The sequence below is a fragment of the Dermochelys coriacea genome, chromosome 6, assembly GCF_009764565.3.
Source record: "Dermochelys coriacea isolate rDerCor1 chromosome 6, rDerCor1.pri.v4, whole genome shotgun sequence".
In the NCBI taxonomy this organism is placed as follows: domain Eukaryota; kingdom Metazoa; phylum Chordata; order Testudines; family Dermochelyidae; genus Dermochelys; species Dermochelys coriacea.
The window spans coordinates 7792654-7820363 of NC_050073.1; the positions used below are offsets into that span (position 1 = coordinate 7792654).

At 47.7% G+C, this 27710-nt stretch overlaps 1 protein-coding gene across 10 annotated transcripts in view; it reads right to left on the minus strand.

The window, feature by feature from the left end:
• CTNND1 (catenin delta 1) overlaps positions 1 to 21259 on the minus strand; it is a 59968-nt gene extending 38709 nt beyond the window's left edge. For 2 of the 10 annotated variants that reach the window (XM_043516415.1, XM_043516413.1), the window contains exon 1: positions 20649 to 21259. The gene's annotated coding sequence lies outside the window, so the exon portion shown is untranslated. The remainder of the gene's footprint in view (positions 1 to 20648) is intronic. The other 8 variants (XM_043516412.1, XM_038405543.2, XM_043516418.1 and 5 more) reach the window with 8 other exon arrangements.
• Between the last annotated feature and the right edge of the window lie 6451 nt (positions 21260 to 27710).

The window sequence follows — 27710 nt, forward strand, 5'->3', positions numbered from 1 at the left end:
ACATTAAGCATGCTCGGAAGGGTGACACGCCAGATGCACCACTCAGCTCTCTGACATTGATGTGGAGAGCCAGATACACCTGAGGCCTCGAGTCCTGCGGTCTCCCAGATATGCACCCCAGCCCAAGTCTGATGTGTCCGTCTCTAGCGACGGATGGCTGTGAACTGGTGAAGGAGATGCCTGAGCATACCTCCTGAGGGTCAAGCCACCACAGGAGGGAGTTGAGGACCATGCGAGGCAGGGTCACTATCCTGTCCAGGCTGTCTCTGCCAGGCAGTACATGGACGCAAGCCACAACAGAAGTGGTTGAAGCCTGAGCCTGGAATGCTGCACTACACAGGTACAGGAAGCCATATGACCAAGACGCCTCAGACGGTTTCTTGCTGTGGTGGTGTGAAACCATCTGAGTTCTCAAATCAGGGCCTGAAACCTTGATTGCAGTAGGTATGCCCTGGCCTGGGTCGAATCCAATATTGCCCCTATAAATTCTACACCACAAACCTGAGGTACTTCCTGTGGGGTTGTATGATTGTGATATGGAAGTAGGCATCTGTCAAGTTGAGGGCATCATACCAGTCTGCTGAATCCAATGAGGGAATGATGGAGGCCAGAGAGACCATGCAGAACTTGAGTTTCTTCAAACTTGTTGAGTTCTTGCAGATCCACAAGGGGTCTGAAGCCACCTTTGGCTTTCGGTATTAGGAAATACCAGAAATAGAAGCCTTTGCCCCAGTGCTCCTGAGGAACCTCCTCCACTGCCCCTAAAGATATCAAGGAGGTGCTGTTGGTCCTAAGGAGAGGCTTGTGAGAAGGGTCCTTGAAGAGGGATGGGGAAGGGGGGGGGGGTGGAAGGGAGGAAGAGCACAGAATTTGATGGAGTAGCCCCTCTCTACCGTGCAGAGCACCCATCAGTCCAAGATGATACTAGACCATGCATGGCAGAAAGGGGGTTTTGGGGATGAGAGGGTAAGTTGGGGTATATTCACTGTTAGGTGTGCTACACCGTCCTCAAGCAGGCCTTCAAAAAGCTAGCGTGGACCCTGAAGATGGCTAGGGTTGTCCCAAACCCTGTCCAGAAGGTTGGTACGGCCTTCCCCTGGTGTTAAGATTCCTCCTTCTGGACCTGTGTTGGCTGTTTTGCTGACCAAACCGCTGCTGGGGCTGTGGATGGAAATGTCTCCTCTGTGTTGAGAGAGTATAGAGGCCCAGGAACCTGAGGGTGGCTGTGGAATCTTTAAGACTGTTCAGACACTTGTCAGACTTTTCTGAGAAAAGAGTCTCACCATTAAAGGGCAGGTCTTGAATAGTTTGCTGTACCTCATAGGGGAGGCCAGAAACCTGGAGCCATGAGGCCCTTCTCATGGCCACACCAGTAGCTATAACCCTGGTTGCTGCATCTGCCCCGTCCAGTGCAGCCTGAAAGGAGGCTCTGGAGATCAGTCTCACTTGCTCAACCAAAGCTGAAAATTCAGCACAGGAGTCTGAGGGGGAACTCCTCCCTAAATTTAGCCATCGCCAAGCAGGCATTGTAGGAGTATCTGCTGACGATGGCCCGTTGATTGGATATACGGAGTTGCAGTCCCCCTGTGGAGTAAACCTTTTGCCCGAAAAGGTCTAATTTTTTGGCGTCCCTATTCTTGGGCAAAGGGTCTTGAACGTCTCTCCCGCTGGTTAGCAGAGTTCAACTCCAGGGAAACAGTCTGGGGGTGGGAAGAGATGTTCATAGCCCTTGAAGGGCACAAAGTACTGGTGCTCATTGAGCTTGGCCCTAGGTGGCAGTGAGGCTGGGGTCTGCCAAAGGGTCCTGTTCGTGTCCATTATTGTTTTTATTATGTGGTAAAGTAATATGGGTGGGGCTAGAGGGAGCCAGGATGTCCACCATAGGGTCCGCATCATCCACAACTTCCTCTGCCTTAATACCCAGACCCTGGGCAACTTGGCGCAGCAGCTCCTGCAACACTAGTTGCCCCAGGTCTGGAAGACTCCAATGTGCCTACTAGGCTCTCATCTGGTAAGGAGGAAGAGGAAACCACCAGGGTAGGTGGTTGTTCCCTACCAGACCCACCCGAGGGATCTCTTGACCCAATGGGAAAAGCAGAAGGCTGGCCTGGTCCCGCAGGTGCAAGAGACATGCTGTGTCTGTGCTGGTATAGAGTCTGGTACGGCATGAGCGCTGGGGCTCCTGTGGGCACTGTGGCAGCTGGCACCAATGACAGAGGTGGTATCAGTGCTGGTTCCGAGGGTGCGTCTTGCACCGAGGCTGCAATGGGGGCCGCTGATGCATCCAGTGCCGAAGCGGTTGGTTGTGGTGCCACAGTCGGCAACAGTGCCAAGAACAGTGCTGCAGGTGCTGGCATTAATGCCTGAGGCACTGGTTCTGGGACGAATGTTACGGAAACCACTGATACTACACCCGACCCTGGGCTTGATGGAAGGCTCATGGAGTACAAAAAGGCCACTGCTGTGGATTTTGCCACTGAAGGGCCCACTGGATTGGGCAGGACCGCCTATGGTGCTGTGAGGAGGATCTTCTGCTCTTCTGTACAAGTCTGACTCTGAAGACCAGGGTGGCACTGCTCCTCTTGAGGTAGAGCATCAAGCAGGGGACCAACTACACTCTGGATGGGGGGGGAGGGATAGCCTCAGTGGTTTGAGCATTGGCCTACTAAATCCAGGATTGCGAGTTCATTTGGGAGAGCCATTTAGGGATCTGGGACAAAAATTGGGGTTTGGTCCTGCTTTGAGCAGGGGGTTGGACTAGAAAACCTCCTGAGGTCCCTTCCAACCCCGATATTCTATGATTCTATGGTGGAGCTGGCCGAGGTGATGGGAATTGGCATGCCATCATTTCTGGCTTTCCCTTAGAGATCACGAGGGGGGGTCTAGATGAGACCTGCAGTGCCAGGACACTGTCTTGTTGGAGAGAACGGCACTGTTAGCCTCAATAGGTCCCGTGCCGCCTCAGGGGTGGATGGGAGCGGTAGATGCTCTGATGGGTGTGGTGAGCAAGACAGGCCAGGACTAGACTGACTCCTGCCCAAGTGAGACAATGTGGCCCCACTTTGAGTCCTTGAGTTGTGGCCTGACTAAGGTGTCACTGGTGGCTGGTCCCTTGGTTTTGCTGAAGGAGATCGACCTCCCTCTGACCTCTTTCTTCTGTGACAGCAATTGGGACCAGTGCTGAAGGCTCGAATGACCCTGAAGAGGTTGCATAACAGTGCTTAGCTTCCCTGCCCGCATCTTTCTTTGGCACCTGAGCACTCCGCGGTGAAGACAACATGCTGGGATCCACGGTGCCTGGGTCCGACTGAGATTGGAGAGCTGCCTCCATAACACCCTCTCCGATGGCTCTTGGTCAGAACTCCTGACAGATCTTGCAGCGGTCTTTCTGGTGACCCTCACCAACGCACCTTAAGCGGGAGGCGTGGGGATCGCTTTTCGGCATGCGCTTAGTGCAGATCTGGCAAGTCTTGAAGTCTGGGAATTGTGGTATTCCCCAGCAACAAATGGGGGGAGGAAACCCCCATAACTAAAACTTCTAAGGAAAACTACTAAATTAACTATACTAACTAGAGGAAACGAACTACGCACAGTGTACAGAATACTGCTAATCCAGTTGCTGAAGCAAGAGAAGAGCAAAGGGAAGTTCCAGCAACAACAACTGGCGGTAAGAAGGAACTGGGGGGGGGGGGTGCAGGGTTGGCAGGGCTCTATATTGGACATCTTGAAGACACGACTCCAGGGGTGCCCAGCCCAACCCTATGGTTGTTGCTAGGGGGGGGGGGGGGGGGGGGAAATCTTCCCACTACTGTGCACATGCACACACACCTGACTGGAATTGACATGAACAACCACTCGAGGAAGAGCCTGGTGTTTTAGAGGAATAACTAAAGAGATATGCCTTGTCACTCAGACTCCAGTGTACACTCCTGAAAGGAGTGGGTTCCAGAACTCAGGCCTTCCAGAGAATGCTGCAGTGGAGAATGTAAACCCAAGAATTTACAGAGTAACCTAGCAGATTATGGTTTACACAACAAGCCAGGAAAAGGGTGAATTACAGAGATCTGTCAGATAACCAGGTGCCACAGCACACAAGGCTCTACATGTGAAAGCCTGCCCATGTTCTAAAGCAGATCTGCAGTGTTCCTGCCACTTGTGCGATCAGACCAGTTCATCCCACTCAAGATGGGCTGTTTACTGTGTTCTAGAGATGAAGCTTCTAGGTTCCCTGAGGGTAGGGGCCCCAAGCTTGAAGTCCCAAATTCAGGGATCACTCTGACAAGGTCTGACAGAGGAAAATAGTCTAAAGCTGGCTAGAAAGCTGCAAGAGAACTACTGCACAACTGCTACCTGAGAACTGAGATGCAGCAATGGGGTCAGTGACCAAGAACCATAGTGGCAAGATGTTCGTCATTCACAGCAGTGGGAGATGACCTCACCAACTCCCCTCCATGAACATCAACTTCCCCACTTCAGTACTGAGAGGGCATAGAAATAGCTCCATCCCAACTAAAGGAGACTGAAACCTGGACAAGATGTTTGTCATCCAAGGACCAGGACACCAGACACCCCTACAAAACCTCATGTCACAACCCCAGGAGTTTCTCCAAAGGAAGGAGAAACTCTCCTTCAAAGACCCCCAGGAAAGTTAGAAGAGCTTATTCTATGAGTGGCTTTCAATATCATAAGCAAGAATGGACACCTTACACACACAGCGCAATGAACTTCATAGATCAAGAAACATTTGTGTTATACCTCAACACCTGAAGCCAGGCTGGTGAGGCAGGAAACACCCATGACATCAACTTGGGACAGAGCTACTCCAAGAGCTCTTTCCAAATAACCTCCTCCAGTGGTTTGAGACATGGTGTTTACGGGTTGGGTGTTATCAAGCAATATAGTTTTTAAAACAGCTGATACAAGGTCAATTACCATCCTATCTTCCCCAAAAGAAAAAACCCTCAGATCAGCCTTAATGAACCCCAGAACTTCCCTTTAATAGCAGAGGCATCATGTTACCAAGACTCAAATCAAATGCTATGGCACATTTTGTAAAAATTAAGCATAAATAATTAAAACAGTATGCATCAGTAAATTGAGTATGGGGTGACACATTACTCTTGCTTACTTTGCACTAGTTCACCACTGCTAATCCAGCAGAGCTCTTAAGTCATCAGTATGACTTGGCAGGGGTGGGGGTGGGGGGTGTTTGTTTTTTTTAAACACCCCTCCCCACACACTCCCTTGGGACTTCTACCCATTTCCAAACAGAGGCGCTGAAGAGGTTTTTACAGGCATGAATCAACCATCACTCCCCTATGAGGGAAATATTAACCCTAGCATACTACTGGGAAACTAGCATCAAGAGGCAAACTAACTTGTGCAAGTTAGAGAGCCTAGGAGTCCTGACCCAGTTCCAGTCTACAGCGTAATAGTAGATGGAGGGGAAAAAATTAACCTTATTTCCACACACTCAGTTCACAGTAGCACATGAAGTCAGTTTGTTTTGCCCCAACCCTCCTGAAAGATCTAGAGACCCTCAATTCTGGTCCCTGTTAATCTGGTCAAGATTGGGGGAGGGATGCACAACAAAATGCCTGACAAAACTCAAATTGTCACAAAAAATGTTTAACAGACAAAATTTCAGATTAAGAAAAGTGTCAATTTCATAAGGGGAGGGGGACCAACTAGCAGCATAGCCCCAACCCAAAAGGCAGAACAGACCACAAGCACCACCAAATCAGAAGCTTTGATTCACCAAGACACACAAAGTCTGGAACCAGCCAAATTGCTAGAATAGGAACATTTTTGGCTTGAAGTCTGACTGTTCAATCTAGAAGTGACTCAGCACCCAGAGACCAAGTGCCAATGAGGGAGTATACACCACAGAATACTACTGGGCCTTTAGCTTTTCCCCTCCTAAAGGAGATTCTGGAATAGCCTGGAGGAAGAGAGAGGTAGATAGTAATGGCACGTCTGTCAGTACGAAACTATTACTACATTATACCATGGCTGTTTGGTGGTCTGAGTGAAGTGAGCTGGGGCTCCCAGCTCAGTTCTCAGTGGACAGATGCTGCCACCAACACCTTCTTGTTTGCACTGTCAGGAGACATGCCAGGGAGAGCCTGGGCCATGGAGATGTCAAGGATTTTGGTCTCCATGGCTTTGACAGCTTTCAGATTCTCCAAGTGAACTTTGGTGCTTCTGAAGCTCATCTTTGCTTTCTGTTTCATTAACTCGTTTCTCTGCTTCTCACTGTTGTGGCCTCACATCCTCCCCTAGGAAAGCTAAAGGGACTTTCCTAGGAAAGCTGTTATGAAAAACCACAAGCACAGTTTTTAAACACAATGTGGACTTCGCACTCCCTGATGCCCCCCAGTCAACTGCTTCCCCACTGGGAGATCTGGATCCTCCACATACAGGCATTTTAGACACCATGTACTCATGCAAATGCCACAGAGCCCAGCCTCCTTCGAATAAGTCACACTTCAGCAAGGAGGCTCTGGCTTGATTCAAGGTGCATCTCATGCTGAGTAGAGCACTGGCCTAGGACTGAAAGAAAAGCTGCTCCCTAGCATGTGTGTCACACACACACAGGACTGGTCTAACTAGTCACAATGATATCAAAATGGTCTGGCTACTTCCCTCTCCCCCACTCCCTGTCCCCTCCCAGAAGTGAGGATTACATACCTAAATTAGGAAGGCCTCCTGTGAGAGAGTTACCTGCATCCCTGCTTGCACCAACACACAGCCTCACCTAACCTTATATGTGGAAGGCTCAGCAACTAGGAGAGGCTGATAAGGAGGAAGAGATAAGAAAGGCAGGGCACTTACAAACCAGATGGGGGGGGGGGGGGGGCTGGCGCTAAAAAAAAAAAAAGGGAGGAGGAGGAAATAGATGCAACTCCTCCTCCCCCAAGCAAGAGAGACTCAAGAATGAGACTTTACTTTCCTAAGTAGGCCTGGAGGATAAGTTTCTACACACAGGGGACTGAGCAGTCAGGAAAGGAATTGGAAGTAGAGATCACAAATGACTAGACCAGCGGGAGATCTCTGCTTCTCAGGGGAGACTGTGGAAAGTGGAATGGGAGAGTTTGAGCCAGTTTGCTGCAAGTCCTTAAATCCATCTCTGTTGCAGAGGAGAAATTCCTTTAGATCAGTAGTTCTCAAACTTTTGTAGTGGTGACCCCTTTCACATAGGAAGCCTCTGAGTGCAACCCCCCCTTATAAATATATAAAAGGTGTTTTTAATTTAACACCATTATAAATGCTGGAAGCAAAGCAGGGTTTGGGATGGAGACTGACTGCTCATGACCCTCCCCCCCTTGTAATACCCTCACAACCTTCTAGGGGTCCCAACCCCCAGTCTGAGAACCCTTGCTTTAGATACACAAGAGACCCACTGAGTAACAGTGGAGATTCCCCCACACTATTGGGGTACCCAGGAAATTCAACCTCTGCATTCATGCCTCATGAAGCTTCTACAAATCTCTCCTCTGCCCTCATTTCCCTATCCCTCCAGACCGAGACAATTCAGCCACCCTGCTCAGAAACACCATTGCAACAGTAGCACAATATGAGCACTGATCTGCCCAGGCTGTAACTCGGTTACACCTCCTCTCGACTTGCAGGGGGAAGAGAGAACCAAGTGGAGCTGGCAGAAGGGAAGGAAGCCAGGCCGGATCGGCAGCAGAACAGAGGGAAAAGATTGTTCCACTGGTATGTCAGCAATCTGGCTCCAGGGCAGCTGTCCTCTCTGGCAGTCAAAAGCAGATTTGTATGCGTGTGTGTTCAAGGGCTGCCCTCCTTGGCAAGAGGCTGTGGGCTCAGCTACGCAAACGCCTGAGATGCCCCCATTCCCTGCACAGCTGGGGACCCATACAGAGTGGGAGAAAAAAAATGCAGAATAAAAAAAAGTTATTTATTCCATTTCTGTCTAGACAGAGGTGAATTATCCCTGTGCAGGCACTTCCTGACTCCCCTCAGAGATCGGAGAGCAAACTCCTCTCCACATTCGGATTTGAGAGTAGGTATGCAGCAGTGAATTGGAGGGGGGCCCCCACTGACTATGGCGGGGCAGCCTGTCACAGGTTTTATGCTTAACTGCTACTTGTTTCTCCTCCCTAAGGGCTCAATGCAGCTGGGAACAGAGTATCTTAAGAGCTCCCCACTTCGAGAGGAAAGAGTAGTGCCATACCAAAAGTGGCTCTGAGGAGCCAAACCACTGCATTCTAGATATTACAGCCACAGGAACTAGCCTCAGCTCCCCCCTTCTGCAGTAAAGCCAGATCCAGCCCCAGCCCCTAGAGGGCACGTGGATCCCATTGCACAAGATCCAGCCAGCCAGCTCCTCCTCTACTTAAACCACCACAGTGGAATACATCTTCAAATCTGAGCCACTTACCAGGACACTAATGCCAGGGTCCACGTCCCAGCAGGAACCACACACTAGAGTGCTGGATTGATACCCCAGAGCTGCCTGCCCTCCCCACCCCAGCAACCATGCACCCCAACCTCTCTTCCAAGCATAGCAGGATCCACATAGCAGACCATGGGCACCCATGTCAAGATTCACACTCCCAGCCCCCACCCCAGCACAGGAGTCTCACATGTTATAAACACTTTAGCAGCACAAAGGCAGCTCTCTTCTCTGTGGGAATTTGCAGCTGAGGCTGAGCTGCTCTCTGGGGACAAAGGGATTTCACAGGCACACATCTCCCCTCTCCCCCTCCCTCCCAGCTTTTCCACTTCCTGTCACAGTAGCACCAGACCTAGGGCTCAGAAACAAACAAACAGAAAGTGCTGGATTCTGGGAAATGGGCCAGAGCATTCCAGAGTGGCCCATTCGCCAATCACCAGCCAGAACTCCCACTTCGCCCAGTGCAACTCCCTGTCAAGGAAAACAGCCCTTCCCTCCCCACTGTACTGCCCCCCCACGCACACCCCTAGGGCCAGCCTGAGATGAGGCTATTTCACAACAGGCATAGCAGGTGAAGAATCAGGGACTCTGGGGTTGGGGGCGGGGAGAAGGTTACAGATTTACAGTTCAGCTCAACAGCTCCTGCCACTGTGCCTACAGGGACTCCTTATGAGACAGCAGAGAACATAAGCTAGTTAAAACCCCAAATCCCATACTCCAACCCCTCCTCCCAGCACAGCTCTGGGTCAGAACCCTGTCCCTGAGGAGCCTTGAGGCTCTTCAGCCCTTTTCCTCCTACAGCCTTGAAAAAACATTTTCATCTCCCTGCAGGTTAGGATGGTCCGTTGCCTTCATTCCCTGCTCTCTCCACCCCGCAAAAGATGTTCAATAGGAAAGTCCACATAGCCTCTATAGCACAACTTTACAGCAAACAGAGGCCCCATAAGTTCATACAGATAAGGCCTCTCCTATCAGCTGCAAAGGAGCAAAGTCCCTCGGGGTAAGGAGGGCTGATCCCAGGTGACAACACAACACCATGCCAGTCAGGAGTGTGGCCTTCTCACACAGAGTAAGAGTGCAGCAGATGGGAAGGGCTAGCAGAGCCACAGCATCTAAGAGGGGATTTACAGCAGACTCTTCTGCAGAGGACCCACAACAGATGCTGCAATACTAGTGGCATATCACACTGGAAATACCAGTTAATGAGGACAGTCTAGTTTAAGGGACATCTGCAGTGGAGGGACTGCACCTGGACAAGCAGTGTCACCAGACAGAACGCACCAAGATGTCCCCATGGCACCAACATCCCACGACTAGCTCTGCCAGTCACAACTGCCGCCTAGCACTGTGCCATGGGGACAATATGGGAAGTCTGAGCAAAGCAGCCAGAAGGGAAAGTGATTCAGCTGGTGGGCAGATGCCAAAGTTGCATGGACTTCACTCCTGCCCCATTCACTTGGGATCATTGGTCTTCAACCCTCTGTGCTCCCCACATCCCACCTACTGGGCTCAGGCCATTTTCTCTTTGACAGCACAGCTGCAGACATAGGGGAATCCACACAGCTATGGGGCAGAATAAGGTGCTGCAGCACAGGAGAGATAATCTGACCCACTGTTGTACCCTGCATACGGACGACTACCCTGCATCTGGTATGATGAGGGATCAGAGAACGTGTGAAGGCACACAGGGAAATAGGATGAATCGGGAGTCGATTTGCAGGGGGCACTGCATAGGCAAACTCCCTTGTACACCAAAGCTTCCATAGCTCCTGTCTACCTTTAAGGTCCATATCAGACACCCAGAAAAGGGGTTTTGAATTTCTTTGATTTAGCTTAGGACCGTAAGTGAGATCCCAGAAGAACAGCAGTTGCAGGAATTGGAGCATGTTTCTGCCACCATCCTGACTGAAGAATGACTGATCCTCTCGGAAAGCCCTGCAGTTTTACTTTCCATTTACAAAGTTCAGTCACAGAGGGACACCCTCCACTGCTGAGCAGCTGGAAAAATAAGACAATTTCCAAAGTTGATTTCTATCCATTCCCTCACCCAGACATGCACCTCCTCCTCTGAGCCTATCCCTCATCTCCTCAAATGAAACCCTGCCAGTTAATTCACTGAGCTCCTGTTTCACCACTCTGAACAAACAGGCAGGTGGTTTAGAGAGGCTAAAGTCATGTTTTGTGTGGGAGTGATGGGCAGGGAGTTGCTGAAATCAGTCTAATACAGCATTTCCAGGAAGGGGGAATCTGCACAGTGAGGTGGTAATTGCCTTCCACACAAACCATGCTGCTGTGCTTGATACAAGCAAGGATGTTCTGTGGGTTGCCAAATCTCCTCCCCCTCCCTACCCTCCCCCATTCAGGTATGCTCACAAGCTGACTCACAGCTCCAGTCACACAGGGTATGAGAAGGAGATGGTACAAGAAACCTAGCTCAATTCAGCATGACCTCATCGGATGCCCCTTGTTCCAACTGTGTACGTGCGCATGCTCAGAGACAGATTTAGAAATCCTGATGAAAAAGAATTGGGTAAGGAAAGCAAATGGAGGAGCAGGATACGAGAGCCAAAGACTGAATCACCCCTAAAGGGGAAGATTCACTTCACCAACTTGGAACAGTAGCCACCTTCCCCTGAGGGTATGGAGCTGTAATGGGCACTCACAGCTCTTCACACCATGGATGTACTACCAGATATCACACCACCCTGGGGTCCTGCCGAGATCCACAACTGCTCCTATACTCACACACCCCCTCCCATAGAGAAGATGAAAAACGGAACTGTCTTGGTGAATGTATCATCTGGCACAGTATTTGAGATCAGAGCTCACAATTGTATGCAACTGACTGTGAGCAAGGACGAGGACTGGAATAACAGGATGCCACACGTCAGGATTAAAGTGCATCAGCAAACTGAGATGAGAGCAGAGGGAAGGAGACCTGCACAGCACCTGTCTATCCTAGTCAAATAAGGACTGAATGGCATCATTATGAATGCTAGAGAACAAAAGTACAGTGCAAACAGGGTAGAGAGCTTCCCATCCCTCCAACAGCATTGGCACTGCCCTACCTCTAGCTGCCCCAGGGCACACAGCAAAGCTGGAGGACTTCCATTGTCCATGGGCCGTTGCTCCAACATCTTTCTCCAGCACTTCATCTGTATATCCCCTCCCCCATCCCTAACCCTAACCCTTCCCCTCTATCCCCCGCCCACCCCACCCCACACCCAACAGCTTTCCCTGCCCTCTGTGGAGGCAGAAGGGAAGGAAACCAATATTTCCTGATCAGACAGAAGTGACATAGAACTTTGCGGGAAAGGAAAGGCACAAAACACAACGTCCTGCCAAGTGCTGCTCCCTGCATCCCCCAAAGTGCAGAGAGGAGACTCCCTGGAACCAATGGGGAGACAGACATTGAACTATAAACCAAGGCTGCAACACAGACAATGCCATCTCTGCCACAAGGTATCTGCACAAAGGGAGAAGGAACAAGAGTGGTTTAATTCACCCACTACATCAAGTGCCAACAAAAAGGGTCAACTCTCCACCCGTCCCCTCAGAACAATGGGCAGCCAGACAAGACCACCTCCTCCTACTGGAGAATGTCCCCTCTCCAAAGGGCACACTAAATAGCCACCTTGCAGTGCTAGAGCAGTGCACTCACACCTGAAACAGGAGTATCCTCTCCAGCACCATGCTCCCACATGGTTTTAGTGCCACGGTATGTCACTGGAGTTACTCACAAGTGGGGAGTGCATGTCCCACTTCCACCTACTACTGGCCTCCTTAAACCTCTCACTTTATTGAAGCTAAAAGAATCTTTCAGGTGTGCAGCCCCTCATGTCCAATCATCATTGGTGGATGACCCCAGTTTTGGTGACACCTCCCACTTAACCTCACAAGCACCCGGTGGAAGGGAGGGGGAGGCAGAGAAGGGAGGAGAAATCCCACATTAGGCATTGTAGGAAATACTAGCAGTGAAGCACTAGTAGAAATGCATCCGATGAAGTGAGCTGTAGCTCACGAAAGCTTATGCTCTAATAAATTTGTTAGTCTCTAAGATGCCACAAGTACTCCTTTTCTTTTTGCGAATACAGACTAACATGGCTGCTACTCTGAAACCTGGCACTAGTAGTTGTAACCTAGGATGCTGATCAGCTGCTAGAAGTGAATGCCTATGGTTGTTCCCGACAGCGTAAATCTGGGGAGCAAGAGTACAATGAAGACCCTCCTCCTTCCACCCTCTCCCCACCTGGCTTGTAGCCACATCTCCTGTTTTGCACACAGAGGGGAGCCCTTCTCAGACTGGCCACAGAGCAGGTGTTTGTGCACCAGCAGAGTGGCCTTCCAACCAGGCCATTTACTGGATACAGAAACAGGGTGAGGCTTCAGGGGAGGGAGGGAGAGAAGGTTTCCTGTTTGTTGTCACTCTGATGTAATCTCCCAAGGACCACATCTAGTAACAGGACATTGGTAATTAAAGTGACAAGAGGGAGCATTCAAAGGAGATGGGGCTTGGGGTCCAAGCCTGTTTCCACATCAGAGAATCCCTCCAGGGAGTGGCCCCCTGATATGGGATTTTAGTTCATAAAAGGAAAGTGTCACTCACTTCACCCTCCCCCTTACCCCGTAGACAAAAATCAACCTGTCTGACATCACATAGCTAGGTAGTAGCAGCAGCTTTGCATGCAGCAACACGCTCTGAGGAATGTACTCCTCCTACAGGGCAGGGGTATGCCAGAAACATGCAAACGAGATCAGTGAACTACTGATCTAGTGAAGGAAAGAGGCCTTTGCAGTTATGTATTTTCTCAGGTTGATGTGACCCCACCCACCTGCAGAAGTTATCCATACAGTGTCGTTCTGGCTGAGATAACCCACTTTTCTCTTAGAGCCCTCAGCTAAGAGGAAAGGAGTAGGGATAGCAGTGGAGGAGAGGACAGGGTGCAGAGGTTCCCCAGTTAAGAGTTCAATATGAGACAAGAGTCTCATCAAGGAGCAACAAGATTTGTTTTGCCCCTGCATTGATTAGAAGTACTTGTGGCACCTTAGAGACTAAAATTTATTTGAGCATAAGCTTTCGTGAGCTACAGCTCACTTCATCGGATGCATCCAAATGCATCCCATGAAGTGAGCTGTAGCTCACGAAAGCTTATGCTTTAATAAATTAGTTAGTCTCTAAGGTGCCACAAGTACTCCTTTTCTTTTTTGAGAATACAGACTAACATGGCTGCTACTCTGAAATCTCCATTGATTAGAGACCCCCAAGGATTAGACGGAAAGCAGTGCGAGATGGAGGTTGGTGAAGAATCCTCCAAAGTTCTGGGGTTAGAGACACTTTCCTGCTCCTATTCAGGATGGGAAATTCAGCCTCCATGTTGTTAGTGTATTCCTGGGCCACTCACAGCTCCTCTACTATAGGCCACCTAAGCTCTGGGGGGTGGAGAGCCAAACACCAGCTCCTAAAGCATGTGGTATCTGTTCACAATAACCCTTCTGAGTTGCGACAGCCACAAGAAGCAGAAGAGAAATCTGAAGGGAAGGAAGTGGGCAGAGAAGTGGTGTCCATGCCATTTCTTCCCAACCCCAACTTTTATGAAATAGCTGCCTGTTGAAAGAGCATGCTAGGGAATGATATATGCCAGCAGACTTCAATCAGACTTCCAGATTCCTACAGCCAGGATTTGCTGGTGGAGGGAAGCCAGTGAACTTTGAGCAGGGTTTGCTACAATGGGTGTTGCTGCTATTAGAGGTAGAGCAGCCAGGGCTGGGAAAGAAGAGATGGAGATAAGTCTTGTCCAAACGTGTTTAGCCAATGGACTGATACCAACATCCCCCATTTCCCATCCCAACATGTGGGCTTCCAAATTAAGTCCACTGGATACAGTTTACCACCTATCCTGGAACATTAACAGCCATTTTAAAAGAGGTGCAAAGACAGTCTCACTGCAGCTTTGGCAAATGCTGCTTGGTTTCCTAGTGCGCTACCTTCTCAGGGAAACCCCAGATATCCCTCTAATTCCCAAGTTTTGCCAGACTGCTCTAGTTGCCGGAGGAGAGGCTATTCTTTCCCTGCTCTGGTATGTCCATCACACCATCTTCAAGGCTCTGCTACACCACCACTCCAGTCTTTGCTACACAAGCAGCAAGAGTTTCTGCACCAAGGAGGGTCTGCCAACACAGGACCCTCTACATCAGCCATCATGGTGGAGGATATGGTTAACAGTTGTTTTTAACAGCATGAGGGGGACAGTGTTGGAGCCAGATCTGCCTACACGACCAAGACAACCATAAGAGCAGGGAAGGGATACCTCCCATCATTCTTGCTCAGACAGATATACCCTTAGTTTGTAGGTCTACATACAAGTGCTCACAACAGCACTGCTGTAGCACAGACACTTGCTACACCAATGGAAAAACCTCTTCCATCACTGTAGTAAATCCACCACCTCGAAAGGCTGTTCCTCCATCAACCTAGTGGTATCTACACTGGGGTTCAGGTTGGCTTAGCTACGGTTTCTCAGGAGGAGTGAATTTTTACTTACACACACACCCACAAGTGACATAGCTAGGTCAGCCTAAGTTTTAGGTTGAGACCAGACCTAAGAGGTCAAAGACCAAGGTCACATTTGGCTTCCAAGGTTCACACCCAGAATTTCCACTGTGAGCATCAGGGTACAGACCTGTCCCTATTCCTTGCTCAAGGGCAAGGGTGGGAGCACAGATGGCACCCCATTAAAAGCTCAAATGTCTCTTCCTCTCTCCTGGCACACTGCCTGATAATTAAGGAGCACAAGCAACCATTCTCTTCCTCTACAGCCACCCCCTCAGTCCCTCCCTCTTCGTTGTGTGGTTTGATACAGACCACTAAATAAGAAGTGATATCACCAATGGGGAAATTCATCTCTTCCTTTAAGAGGAACCGAAAGCTGTTGTCCAAGATTTGACCACCATGTGGTGTCAATAACCACATCTAACCCCAGGCCTTGTCCCCACCCAAAACACACAGTCACAAGGGAACACAAGAAACTTAGTAAATGCTTTGGTTAACAAGATCAACAATTCTACTCAGGACAAGTCTCCCTGGCAGCAAAATTCAATAGAAACATCAACTGTCTTCACTGAACCACTACTTTCAAGTGAATCACTGTGGGAAGAGGCCAAAAAAGTCTGTTGGAGCTCTGATTCCAATCTGGCAATGGCTGAAAGTAGACATTGGTGGCCTATGTGAAAGCAGGTGGGAGTCAGCCCATATCCTAGTGAGACAGGTGTCCACACAAACTGGTCACCATTGCCCCAGTTGTTGTGGGTCTTCTAACCAAGGACTAGCTGGGCCCTACATGTGAAGGGGGATTGTCCACTCTAAGCCCAGAATCGAGACACAAAGGCAGAAGCTTTTACTGCTATGCCAGGCCTGTGTCTGCCGTGTGGATCCAGAAGACTTTAGTTATAAGGGACTATAAATCCAGACCTTTTCAATAGCATTATGCTTACAGAAAACATTCTTGTCCTCCAAGCCATAGTTGAGTACCTCAGAGAGTCAAGCCCTATGAAAGGCACAGAGCGGTTTCACAGAACAACTGAGGCTACCCATTTTAGCCAATGGGTTTGAGTTTTATCATCTCATTAGAACATACCTGTACATTTAGAAACCCAAACTGCTAGCTGATTCCATCTATCACTGTTAGCAATTGAGGCTGTTAAAGAAATTATATGGGAAAGGATGTCATTTTCTTCCAGGATAAAGGCTCACTGAAGCCATCGAGCTTCACATCTACTGATGCACCCACAAATGGTACTTATTGTCCAAAGATCTTAAAGTACTATACTTACATTGAGTTAAACCTCACAACCCCCACAAAGTAGGGAGCTACTCCTCTTTTCCAGATTGTGCCTCATTTTCCCTTAGGGTAGACTGCACAGAGCCAGAAATAAAACTTGAATCTCATGACTGAGCCCTGTCCTCTAGATCAAGCTTCCTGAGCTCCACAGCAACTGTGCCAAGAGCATCCAGGCCTAGCATCAGAGCCAGAAGGGAGGCAGCTAGTCATATCATAGAAAATCTGCATGAATCAAGCAAAGTTGTCCAGCACACACCAAGCCAGTTGTTTTCCTCTTTCTACACTTCCAGAAAGGCTCCTTGTAAGATTTCCACAAGAACGCACTGCACAAGGAAAGGTCAGTCATCTGCATGCACAGGGTCCCAACCAAGTTCAATCAGACATTGAGGACAACAAGCTTCAAAACTGCTTTTAAGCATGTGAGCAAACCGTATTTGTGACAGTCTCCTCTACTTTGCTATCTGCTTAGAACCAGCTCTTTATGCAGGGCATATAGCATGCCGGCTTCCCCACTCTTCCCTAAAGCACTCCTGTTATTCCAGTCCAGCTCCTATCTCACCCACCAACAGTTCTTTCAATGCACCTCAGTTCTGCCTTGCATCAACCTTTGCTATTCCAGACTTGTGCCTCTGAGCAGAAAGCTGGTTACACCAGGTTTTGTGGTTTGGCTATGTACACAACCATGTGCATTGGGGAGCAGGGGGGTGAAATGAACAGGATGAGCCCCAAGTTCATCTTTGTGCCCAGTCTGAATTTGAAAGTGGACTTGAAAACTAGAGTCTGCATCAGTTCTAATTCCCTGCTCCACCATAAATAGGCAAGCAGTAACTTCTTTGGGGAGCTGAAGGAAAGGACAATACAGAAAATGTATATTCCTATAGTTAGAAGGGACTGGAATTCAAGACCCACAGAACCTGTTCCCAGCTCTGCCACCACCTCACCACGTGATCTTGGTGAAATCACTGTACTTCAAAGTTTCTCCATCAGTAAATTTGGGACAATCATGTTTTCTTGCCACTGAGGAGGGGCTGAGACTAAGTTTAGTGTCTCTAAAATGCTTTGAGTGTCTCAGATGGAAGACACTAGGGAAAGGCTAAGTATTATTACAGCCACATCTAGTCCTGTTCCAAGTGATGAATGGGAAGCACAGAAAGGATCCAAGAATCCCGCTTCCAGTTGGGCTCAGTGAGGTGCCCAGTGATGCTCCATCCTATCAACAGCCAAAAAACTACAAGCAAAGCAAGAGAGGGGGATGGAAAAAGCGTTCAAGACCTCTATCCTACTATTAAGGAACCCATGGAATTCATGACATTATCGAGCCCGATTGTCGGTCCCTTGAGGTGCCAGGATTCAGCAGACTCCTTCCTGGAAGGGAAGGATGGTCCTGTGGGTAGAGCACAAGCCTGAGATTTTGAAGGCCAGGATTCAAGTCCCTGCTCTGCCATTGACTTAGGAAGCTGAGGCACAGAGAGACTCTGTAAAATAGGGAGAACAGCACTGCCATACCTCACTGGGGGGCTGAGAATGGGAAAAAAAATACATTGAAAACTGTAAGAGGCTCAGATATATGGTGATCGGGGCCATATAAATACCTAAGAGACAGAATCCCTTCAAGACTACTTCCCCGCCCCACACTTTAAAAAAAAAAAAAACAAACAAACACGACAGCCCCAATTCTATAACAGGACTTTGTAAGATAAATGGCAGCAGTCCCTCAGAACAAGAGGCACAGAAGGGGCAGGGTAGGGAGGAAAGAGATGCACTGTTATTTGACGAGAGCTGCCAATGAAAGCAGGAAAAAAAACAATGAGTCTAACTAACAGTCTTTAAGGTGTTACTGGACTCGTTATTTTTGTGGATACAGACTAACAGCTATCCCTCCGATACGAGGGAAAAAAAAACATAGCCAGCTGCACCCAGCACCCCTGGGAGTGGGCTGCTGTGGGATTTTTCCTTTACTGGAGACATTTCAATGTCACTGGTTAGACTGAGCCAGAGAAAAAGGATTTTATTATTATTATAATAAATAAATTGCCACATTACCAGGAGTCTGTGGGGGTTGTGGGTTATTTTTTGGGGGGGTTGGCGCTAGATGGGCTCCACCTAGCAGTTTTCACCCTCCCTAGAGGCACAGTCCTTTCCCTGCAAGAACAAAGGAGGAGGCAAATTAGATAACAGGAGAGTCTAGGAAGAGGTAACAGTTTGAGATCTGCCCTGGCCAGCTTTAGTCTAGTCTGCATAGGGTCCCTCACACACACCTAATCCCAATTCCCAACTCTTCCTCCCCTTCCACAGGCCAAAATCTTAGGGAGGCATCACAGCACATAACCTTGGGCCCAGATACCCCCCTGCCCCCAGGAAAGGCCTGCACACCCAAAATACTCCCTGCTTCTAACACACATAAACAATTTCCCTTACTTTAACAAAGGGAACTATGTTGCCGAGGGAAAGAGCAGGATACCATTTGCAATGCTAGTCACCCCTTACTCCAACATTAAACGCCTGTCCAAAGGGAAATGCTCCATGTGACAATTAGGAGGTTAGCACAGAAAGGCAACTTTTCTTTCTTTTTTGGGGGGGGGAGAGGGGGGCTTTGGAACGAGAGGTCAAGGTTACACGCTTCGCTCAAATCTCAGACACCCCAGAAACCAGCCAACGTAACTCCTAGCATGAGAGGAGAAGGATGAGGGGGTTAGACAATGCTGTAAGGTAATAAGTGAGTCCAAGGCCATAAGACTGATCATAGGAACAAGGTATTGCAATCAGCTTTGGGGGTGGGAAGTACCAGCACAGAGTCACACCACTCACGGCCACCCACCAGAGACATCAAGTCATTCCGAATCTACTTTTAGAAGTCCCTGTGTTCTTTCACCAGCTGTCAGAGCACTTCCTCTGGGCTCCCTGGCTGTGAAAGGCTACTACAGCCAACACCATGAGTTGTTCACAGCAGCTACCCTCTTACACCAAGCCTTTATAATCCAGATAGGGAAGGAGTGGGGAGAGAAGAATTATGAGAGGTACTAAATAGAACATCACTGAAACCCACAGACCATTTCCAAACCTGTCCTCTAGCCACTCTCTAAATAGAACACCCTCTTTTCTTGCTCTGATGCACCCAAGACCAAAACCTCAGGTGAGGTGAGAAGAGAGACAGGTGCTTAGATGCAGGGCATAGGTCCTAACAAGTTTCCAGAAACTAGACTGCTTGCTGCTTTTTTCCCCACCTGGAAAATTCCGCCAGGATCACTGGCCACAAGAACCTTAAATATAAACAAGACATTGCAATCTGTGCACAGCAAAGTGAGGGAAAGAGAAGAGAAAGTATGTTTTTAAAAGTATGCTTAGGAGACAAATTAGACTTCCTATAATAATTTTAAACAGCAGCACAGACGGTTTCTCTGCCCAGTTTTGTTGCAATTAGTGCCGTATCGAATTCCAGCCTTTTTTGTTTTGTTTTGAATGGAGGAGTTAAGCTTACAGATGACGACTCTTAGGACTAGAAACTAGCCCAACATCCTAGTTCCCAGTGAACTGGCTACATAAGTACTTTCTTAGTAGCGTCTAGAAACCCCAATCCTCAACACACTTCCAAGAGACTAAACGTAAGAGTCTAAGGAAAGTTACAGGGAAACAACTTAAAAAAAAAAAGTACAATACAAGTCTATTAGACTCGGAGTTCCTAAAGTACTGCTTCAAAATAAGTTTGCTTAAAGCCTTTTTTAATTTTGCTTTCTTCCAGTAAGTTTTAATATAAGCAAAGTATCAGGTGTAAAACGTGGACCTGGTTTAGATTTCCACACTTAATAGAGGCTTTAAGACGAAGTAATTCCCACCCACTTCAACTTGTTGATTAGAACTTAGAATCTGTGAAAAATATCCCTTTTCCAAATCTTTTTAAGCACCACCACCCCAATTAAGCATTAAAAAAAGAGGTTCTAGCTCAACATGGATTCTTTTTAGAAGACTAAAAGGTGAAAGGTTCCCACCCAACTGCACCTGGGGGAAAAAATGGGATCCACCCAAGTAGAAAGTGTGGATCCGAGACACAGAGATTAGGCCGCAACACTCCCAACCAGAATAGTTTAATAAAAATACTTTATCAACTACAAAAACCTCCTTACAACTCAGTTTCCCAAAAAATCTTAAAGGGCGCAAATAAAACCAAAAACCCACTTTCCAAACCCAATCACATTCCTCCCCCAGCCTGCAGAGAAGACACCACAAAAAACAACAGCTTCCCAGCAACTCAGCCCAGGAGAAGTTGTTAGTTTGCAGTACAAAAGGAACAAAAATCCAAAGTGAACAACAAGAGATGTAAAGTAAAAACAAGAGATGAGATGAATTCACAAAAAAAAAACAACCCCAAAACAAAAAAACCACACGATTCTTACCCTGGCTTTCTCCCTTCTCAGGAGCTGCAGTGGCGAGATCTATAAGTTTGCTTCTTCTCCTTGTGGGTTTGTTTGTTTGTTTTTTTTCAGTAACGGGGGAAGAAATAAAACCAAAAATAAATAAAGTTGTGTGGCTGTTCCTCTGCCCTATAACTTCCCTTCTAATCTCTCAGGATGCCAATGTCAGTCTCCAGCAAAAATTTCCCTACGTGAGACCCTTTTTACGGTCCCTTTGCAAACACACACACACGCCCAAAACTCTAACGTGGACTTTTCCAACAAATCTCTAAAGGAAATCTAAGAGGCAAAACATTTGGCAAAACCCTGCCAAAATGTGGTGGTGTTTAAAAAAAAAAAAAAAGCAAAGCAGCCAATGTAGTGATTTTTTTTCTCCACCTCTTTCTCCTCTGGGATCTGCTGCTGTTTCTTCCTTTCTGGCTTTTTTTTCCCCTCGCCTCCTCTTTCAGATCCAACACCTAAAATGGAAGTTGCACCCGATCCAGCCAAAGACAAGCTGGCGGGGTTGATAGTAACAAACTAAGCTTTCCAACCAAGCCCAACACCCAACCCCTCTTCCCCTAAGTGATGTCAGTTTCTGCAAAGCTCCAATGGGAAGCAGACATCAATGAGGGACCCGGCTCTATCCAATAGAAAACTTTATTGTAGAATATTAAAAAAAGAAAGAAAGAAAAAAAGAAAAAGGGGAAAAACCAACAAAAGGAAGAGGGCAGAAAATAACTTGGGGGGGAGGGAACAAAATAAATAAAAATATATTACAAATATCAATTGCAAGAAAGAAGGTTAAAACAGGCTTGGCAGAATGATAAATGTATTGATGGATATGCAATTCACAGTCCAATTTCTTTTGATCTGTATATTTCTTTCTCCCACTCACCTCCTCTGCCTGTTTGCAAATGAGAATAAATATCTTCATTTTTATTTGTCTCCTGTGCTTTTTATTTATATATTTTCCATCTTTGCAAGAATCATGTGAAAAGGAGGAAAGACGATGGTACAAAAGATGCATGGGGAAATGTTTGGATCTAGGGAGAATTTGGGATTTGAAATTCAACCTTGATTCTGCTGTTTTTGTTTTAATTATATGAGCCCAGATTGGGGGATTTGCAATCACCTCTTGTTTTATTTCAGTCAATGGCTTTTGCTAGCAATTAAGCAACTGATTTAAAAGTCTAGAGTGGGTAAGGAATTTACTTTCCTCCTTTTCTTCTCAAATCACTGAAGAAAATAGCTCTTTTGCTTTGTATTACTAATTTAATCCAATTCACAGTTTGTAAATTCCAAACCACCAATCAGGAGAGAGACAAAAGCTTCAACAAGTTTTCTTTCATCAGGGCCCTAAAGGATGTTTACTCTGATTACATTTGCAAAAGAGTGTTAACCTGGAAGATATCTAATGCTATCTGATGCACCAGGAAAGTTAGGTGCCTAAATACTTTTGAGAAAGATCAGGCCATATATCTGAATCAATGGGCAGATCGTACACATTTGTCATTTTAAAGCAAATTCTTTTATTCTGTTTTTTAAACCAAGGGAGTTCTCCACATTCCCTTCTGAGCACTACTTTCTGCCAGAAATCCCCCATCAGTGCCAACTGGGATTCCAGAAGCAAGAACTTCCTTGTAGCAGTGCCATATCAACACCCAGGGACCTGATACTCCTCTCATTTTACCTCATCTTCACTGCAGTAGTTATATACAATTGGTATTAGTGAGAGGAGACTCAGGCCCCAGCAATGTGAGCTTCCTCATAGCAGTGACCTGTCTGTACCAGCTACCACTCCTACCATGTGATCTTTTTCCTGTTAGCCTGGCTAAGGAACACCAATCTCATGGGCTGCCTTTACACTGAGAATTTCCTAAAATTCTCCCACCAAGACTAGCAACAGTGGGTGCAGAACAATGAATGGAAGTGGAGAAAGAGGGTCAAGTTTCAGGAGTAACTTTTAGTTTGGTGTAAACACAATGAGGAGTCCTTGTGGCACCTTAGAGACTAACAAATTTATTTGGTGTGACACCAGGGGCTCAGGCATGCAAGCTGGGCCAATCTGCTACAAGACAAACATAGGCCTTTTAGTACCTAACCCTGGCCATTGTGCATGCTCAATAAAGATCTCTTTCCTACAAGCTCTGTCTGCCTGCTGCAACATACAGTGGTTCTCAACCAGGAGTCTGGGGGCCCCTGAGGGGGCCACAAGCAGGTTTCAGGGGGACACCAAGTGGGGCCAGCATTAGATTTGCTGGGGCCCAGGGCAGAAAGATGAAGCCCCGCCACTCAGAGCTGAAGCTGAAGCCTAAGCAACTTAGCTTTGTGGGTTCCCCAGTGGCATGGGGCCCGGGCAGTTGCCCTGCTTGCTACCCCCTAATGCCAGCCTTGGGTTTTATATGCAGAAAAACAGGTGTTGTGGCAGAGGTGGGTCATGGAGTTTTTACAGTATGTTGGGAGGGCCTCAGAGAGAAAAAGGTTGAGAACCCCTGACATATATTGCTTATGTAACATCAAAGCACCAGTGTAGACTGGCCATCTGCTACATTTTCATCACTGTTCTATCTAATGTTGCTCAGAGCAGGTCTAGAAGACACAGTGGTAAAATCACTGGTGGTTGGCATACACTGGCACGCCCACCCTGCCTAGTAAAGGTCACCAGTACTAGGCACAATGGTGAAAGGATTTCAGAAAATCCCCACTATGACAAGACCATGTACACTGAAGAACTGTAAGCAAAGGAAATGATAAACAATTGAGTATCAATTTCTGGGGAGGCATCTAATGGGATGCTGCAGGGATCTCTGTTATGCCCTGTGCGAATTATATCTTTCATGAAGATCTGGAAGGGATCAGATGTAAACAGTATGCCAATTAAATCAACAGATGACACAAAGGGGTCTAATCCTGCTCCCATTGGCTTCAAGGGAAGTAGGACTAGGCACTAATTGGAGAGTGTTTAAAACAGCATTGAGTGTAGAGAAATACTACAAAGGGATCTAGAGAGACAAGAGACATTGGCAGGAAAAAACAACAGGTTGGTTTGGAAAACTACAGCTAATCCATCTGAAGACACCTATTTCCAAAAAGACAATTACTCACCTTCTTGTAACTGTTGTTCTTCGAGATGTGTTGTTCACCTCCATTCCAATCTGATGTGCGAGCGCCACATGCACAGTCGTCGGAAACTTTTTCCCTCAGCAGCCCCCGTTGGTTCAGCTAGGGAGCCCCCTGGAATGGCACCCTCGTGTTCAATACATGACCCTGCCGACCCAACCCCCCTTCAATGCCTTCTTGCTGGCTACTCCAACAGAGGGGAAGGAGGGTGGGTATTGGAATGGACGTGAACAACACATCTCGAAGAACAACAGTTACAAGAAGGTGAGTAACCGTCTTTTCTTCTTCGAGTGCATGTTCACATCAATTCCAATCAGGTGACTCCCAGGCTCTCCCACGGGGGTGGGGTCGGAGTTAAGGAATCACTGATTGGAGAACCGCTCTGCCGAAAGCTGTGTCCTCTCTAGCATGTTGGGTGATGGCACAGTGGGTGGTAAACGTGTGCACCGAGGACCAGGTTGCCGCTCTGCAGATCTCCTGGATGGGCACCTAGGCCAGGAAAGCGGCGGACGAGGCTTGAGCTCGTGTCGAGTGGGCTGTAATAGCGGGGGCTGGGACCTTGGCGAGGTCATAGCAGGTATAGATGCTGTCTGTGATCCAGGAAGAAATGCGTTGTGAGGAGACTGGAAGCCCCTTCATCCGGTCTGCCACCACTACAAACAGTTGGTTCAACTTCCTGAAAGGCTTCTTGCGCTCAGTGTAGAATGCAGGCATGCCCCAAACCCCAAGGCAGGGTAAGGGGAGAAACAATCCCACTCACCAAGTCTATACTAACTACAGATAACAATAAACTAACTACTAAAACAAAAACTGGGTAGGACTAGGTAATAGGCTAAGGGAACACTTGCAAACAAGCAAAACGCAGTTCCAGCACCGCCACAGATGGTAAAAAGGAACTAAAGGGGGGTTGGGTCGGCAGGGTCATATATTGAGCGCCATGAGGGCTCCACTCCAGGGGGCTCCCTAGCCAACCCAACATGGGCCGCTAAAGGAAAAAATTTCCAATGACCATGCACGTGACGCGCACACACCTGATTGGAATAGACGTGAACAAGCACTCGAAGAAGTCTAATACACCATGAAGGGGAGAAACCAAGGAAGCATTACAGCTTCCAGAGACTTAGGAGCAATAGCTATCACTGAAGGTAGACATGAGCTGGAAGCAAAAGAAGCTGTAGTGATTTGGGGCTGAGTACATCACCTCACAAGACAGGAAGGTGACAGCCTTATCTGTGTATGTGGGTGTAACCACATCTGGAATATTGGAGCTGATTTTTGGGTCCACAGCACAAAGGGATTGTAATACCGGATTAAATAGCTGCCTAGGAATTCCCCAAGCCTAGGGGGAATCCCAAGTCTACATAGATCAATGTCACATCCTGCCCCTCCGCCCAGCTGGCCTCAGAATCTAGACATAAAGGTGACATAAAGACACTTTGATCCCCACCCTCTGGTTCCAAGTCTGCAGGATTCCAAGAATCAGGGTAGAATGTATTCTGTTCTGGGCACCATGTTACTAGAAAGATATTGACAAACTGTAGGAGATGAGGAATGAAGAGGAGACTGGTTTATGGGGAAAGATTAAAAGAGATGAATATGTATAGCTTGGTTAAGCAAGGAGTAAGTGATAACAATAACAGCCTGCAAACATTTGAAGAGAGTAATCCCAATGAGGGTGAGAAAGAGAGTGGTACACAGGGGGATAGCAATGGGGAATGGGATGACATTAAAAAAGGAAGCATTTAGGATAATTATCTGGCAAAACTTCCCTACAGTGAGATTTTGAAATCAACACTCTGATCTGCTGCAGATTCACAAACTTCCATGAAGATCTGGGCCTTTGAGCCTGTGAATTCCTCCCCATCCCACTATGGAGGGGAACTAAGAATACCCTTCTCCTCCTCCTTTTCTTCCAGCACCAAATCAAACTGATACAGAGAAAGGAGTGCAGCAGGCCATTGTTAGCTCTGCAGCAGCAAGGAGCTGGGCATCACTGCCCTTCACATCCAGCTGCAAGCTACAGGTGGAAATAGAACCAAGACTCCTGGGCCTGGTGCCCAGTCAGCCCTCAGAGCTCTAGCTCATTCTGGAATGAAGATTGGGCGCATTGCGGATGTCATCCCCATCCCCTATGACAGCACTCGCAGAAAGGGTGATCACTGGGGTCGTGGTCTGTAAACACTGGCTGGCTTTTGTTTCATCATTACTCCTCTCACAGAAAAAAAACCAAGAGGGAGAGTGCAGGGAACAACACATCAGGGATTGGTTTAGTACAGCCCTCCCATGCAGTGCTATCAACCCCACCCATTTTCCTTGGCAGAAGGCTTCTCCACCTCACTTCCAATTTCTTATGTGGGAGATAACAAATGCTCCTCCGTCCCCGCACCTCGAGTTGTGGGTCCCATTCAGAAGGGAGAGATATTTCTCCCCATGCTCCCCCAGTTAACTCTACATCCCTTGGTGGTGGAGAAGGATAGGTGCTCCTGGCCACTCACACCTCCGCCCCCATGTCTTTCCTTAGAAGAGGGAGGTGTGCCCTCATTTCTCCCCACCTCCAGTGCCTCAGGACTGCTGCACAGGAGCTGTTCCTCCTCTAGTTGGCCCCAGCACCCTGTGATGATGTAAGACTCTATCTGGGTGGAGTTTCTGCCTGAACAAGTTAGAGCAGGGGTTCTCAACCCTTTTCTTTCTGAGGCCACCCCAACATTCTATACAAACTCCATGGCCCACCTGTGCCACAACTGTTTTTCTGCATATCCAGTAGATTAAAAGCCGGGGCAACATTGGGGGTAGCAAAGCAGAGCAATTGCCCAAGGCTCCAACCCACAAGGTGCCCTGCGAAGCTAAGTTGCTTGGGCTTCGGCCCTGCATGGCAGGGCTCGGGCTTTGGCTTTCTGCCCTGAGTCCCAGCAAGTCTAACGCCAGCATTGCTCTCTGATTTATTTTGGAAGACCCCCTAAATCCTGCTTGTGGCCCCCCAGGGGGCTTTGGGTCCCTGGTTGGGAATCTCTGAAGTAGAGAAACAAGAGGGTCAGTCAGGGGTCCGTAATATGCAAAATTAACATAAAAGTAAGCTCCTGTTATGGTGGGCATCGCCAGATGGCACTGTTACCCAGAACCTTACAAGTTCATTTTCTTTGTGTGGGAACAGTGTACAGTCTGAAGAAATACTGTAATTTTGTTCATTTAGTGATGCTCTTTTCTTTTCAGGTGAACTGATATAAACAGCAACAGTGTTTCCTCTCTGCCTTATAACTAGAGTCAATCCTGGGAGCAGAGTGGCTGCCTAAGATATGGGCATTGGTGTTTCTGCTAAGATCTCTGAAAGAGGAGTTTGCCTACATGCCATTTGTGTCCTCATCTGATTCAGGACTTGTTATGTTTCAGAGTAGCAGCCGTGTTAGTCTGTATCCACAAAAAGTAAAGGAGTACTTGTGGCACCTTAGAGACTAACAAATATATTAGAGCATAAGCTTTCGTGAGCTACAGCTTACTTCATCGGATGCATGACTTGTTATATAGCATAAATAAACAAGCTACACTAAGATACATATCCAGACTCTGCATTACTGATTTCTCCTTCACAGGAAGTCAATCTGCAGGACCCTGACATCTACATCTCTGAAGTTTAAAAAAACAGGCCATTTACTCACCCTGATGGTCATTTTTAAGATAAGTGACATCAGTGTTGAGATCTACTCTTTGAGCACTTAGCACACTTTGGAGGTGCTGTATAAATAAATACAGGAATATATAAATAATTAAAATAATTTTGCAATCCTACTATTTTAAAAGTCTTTGGGCCAGCTCCTCAGTGTATCTAAATCAACTTAATTTAAGTGAATGGATCCACATTGGTTTGCACCAGCTGCAATTCTGGCCCTTTGGTGTTTGTTTGTTGTTGCTGACACATGTAATTCAAACACCAGACAAACAGTTGGG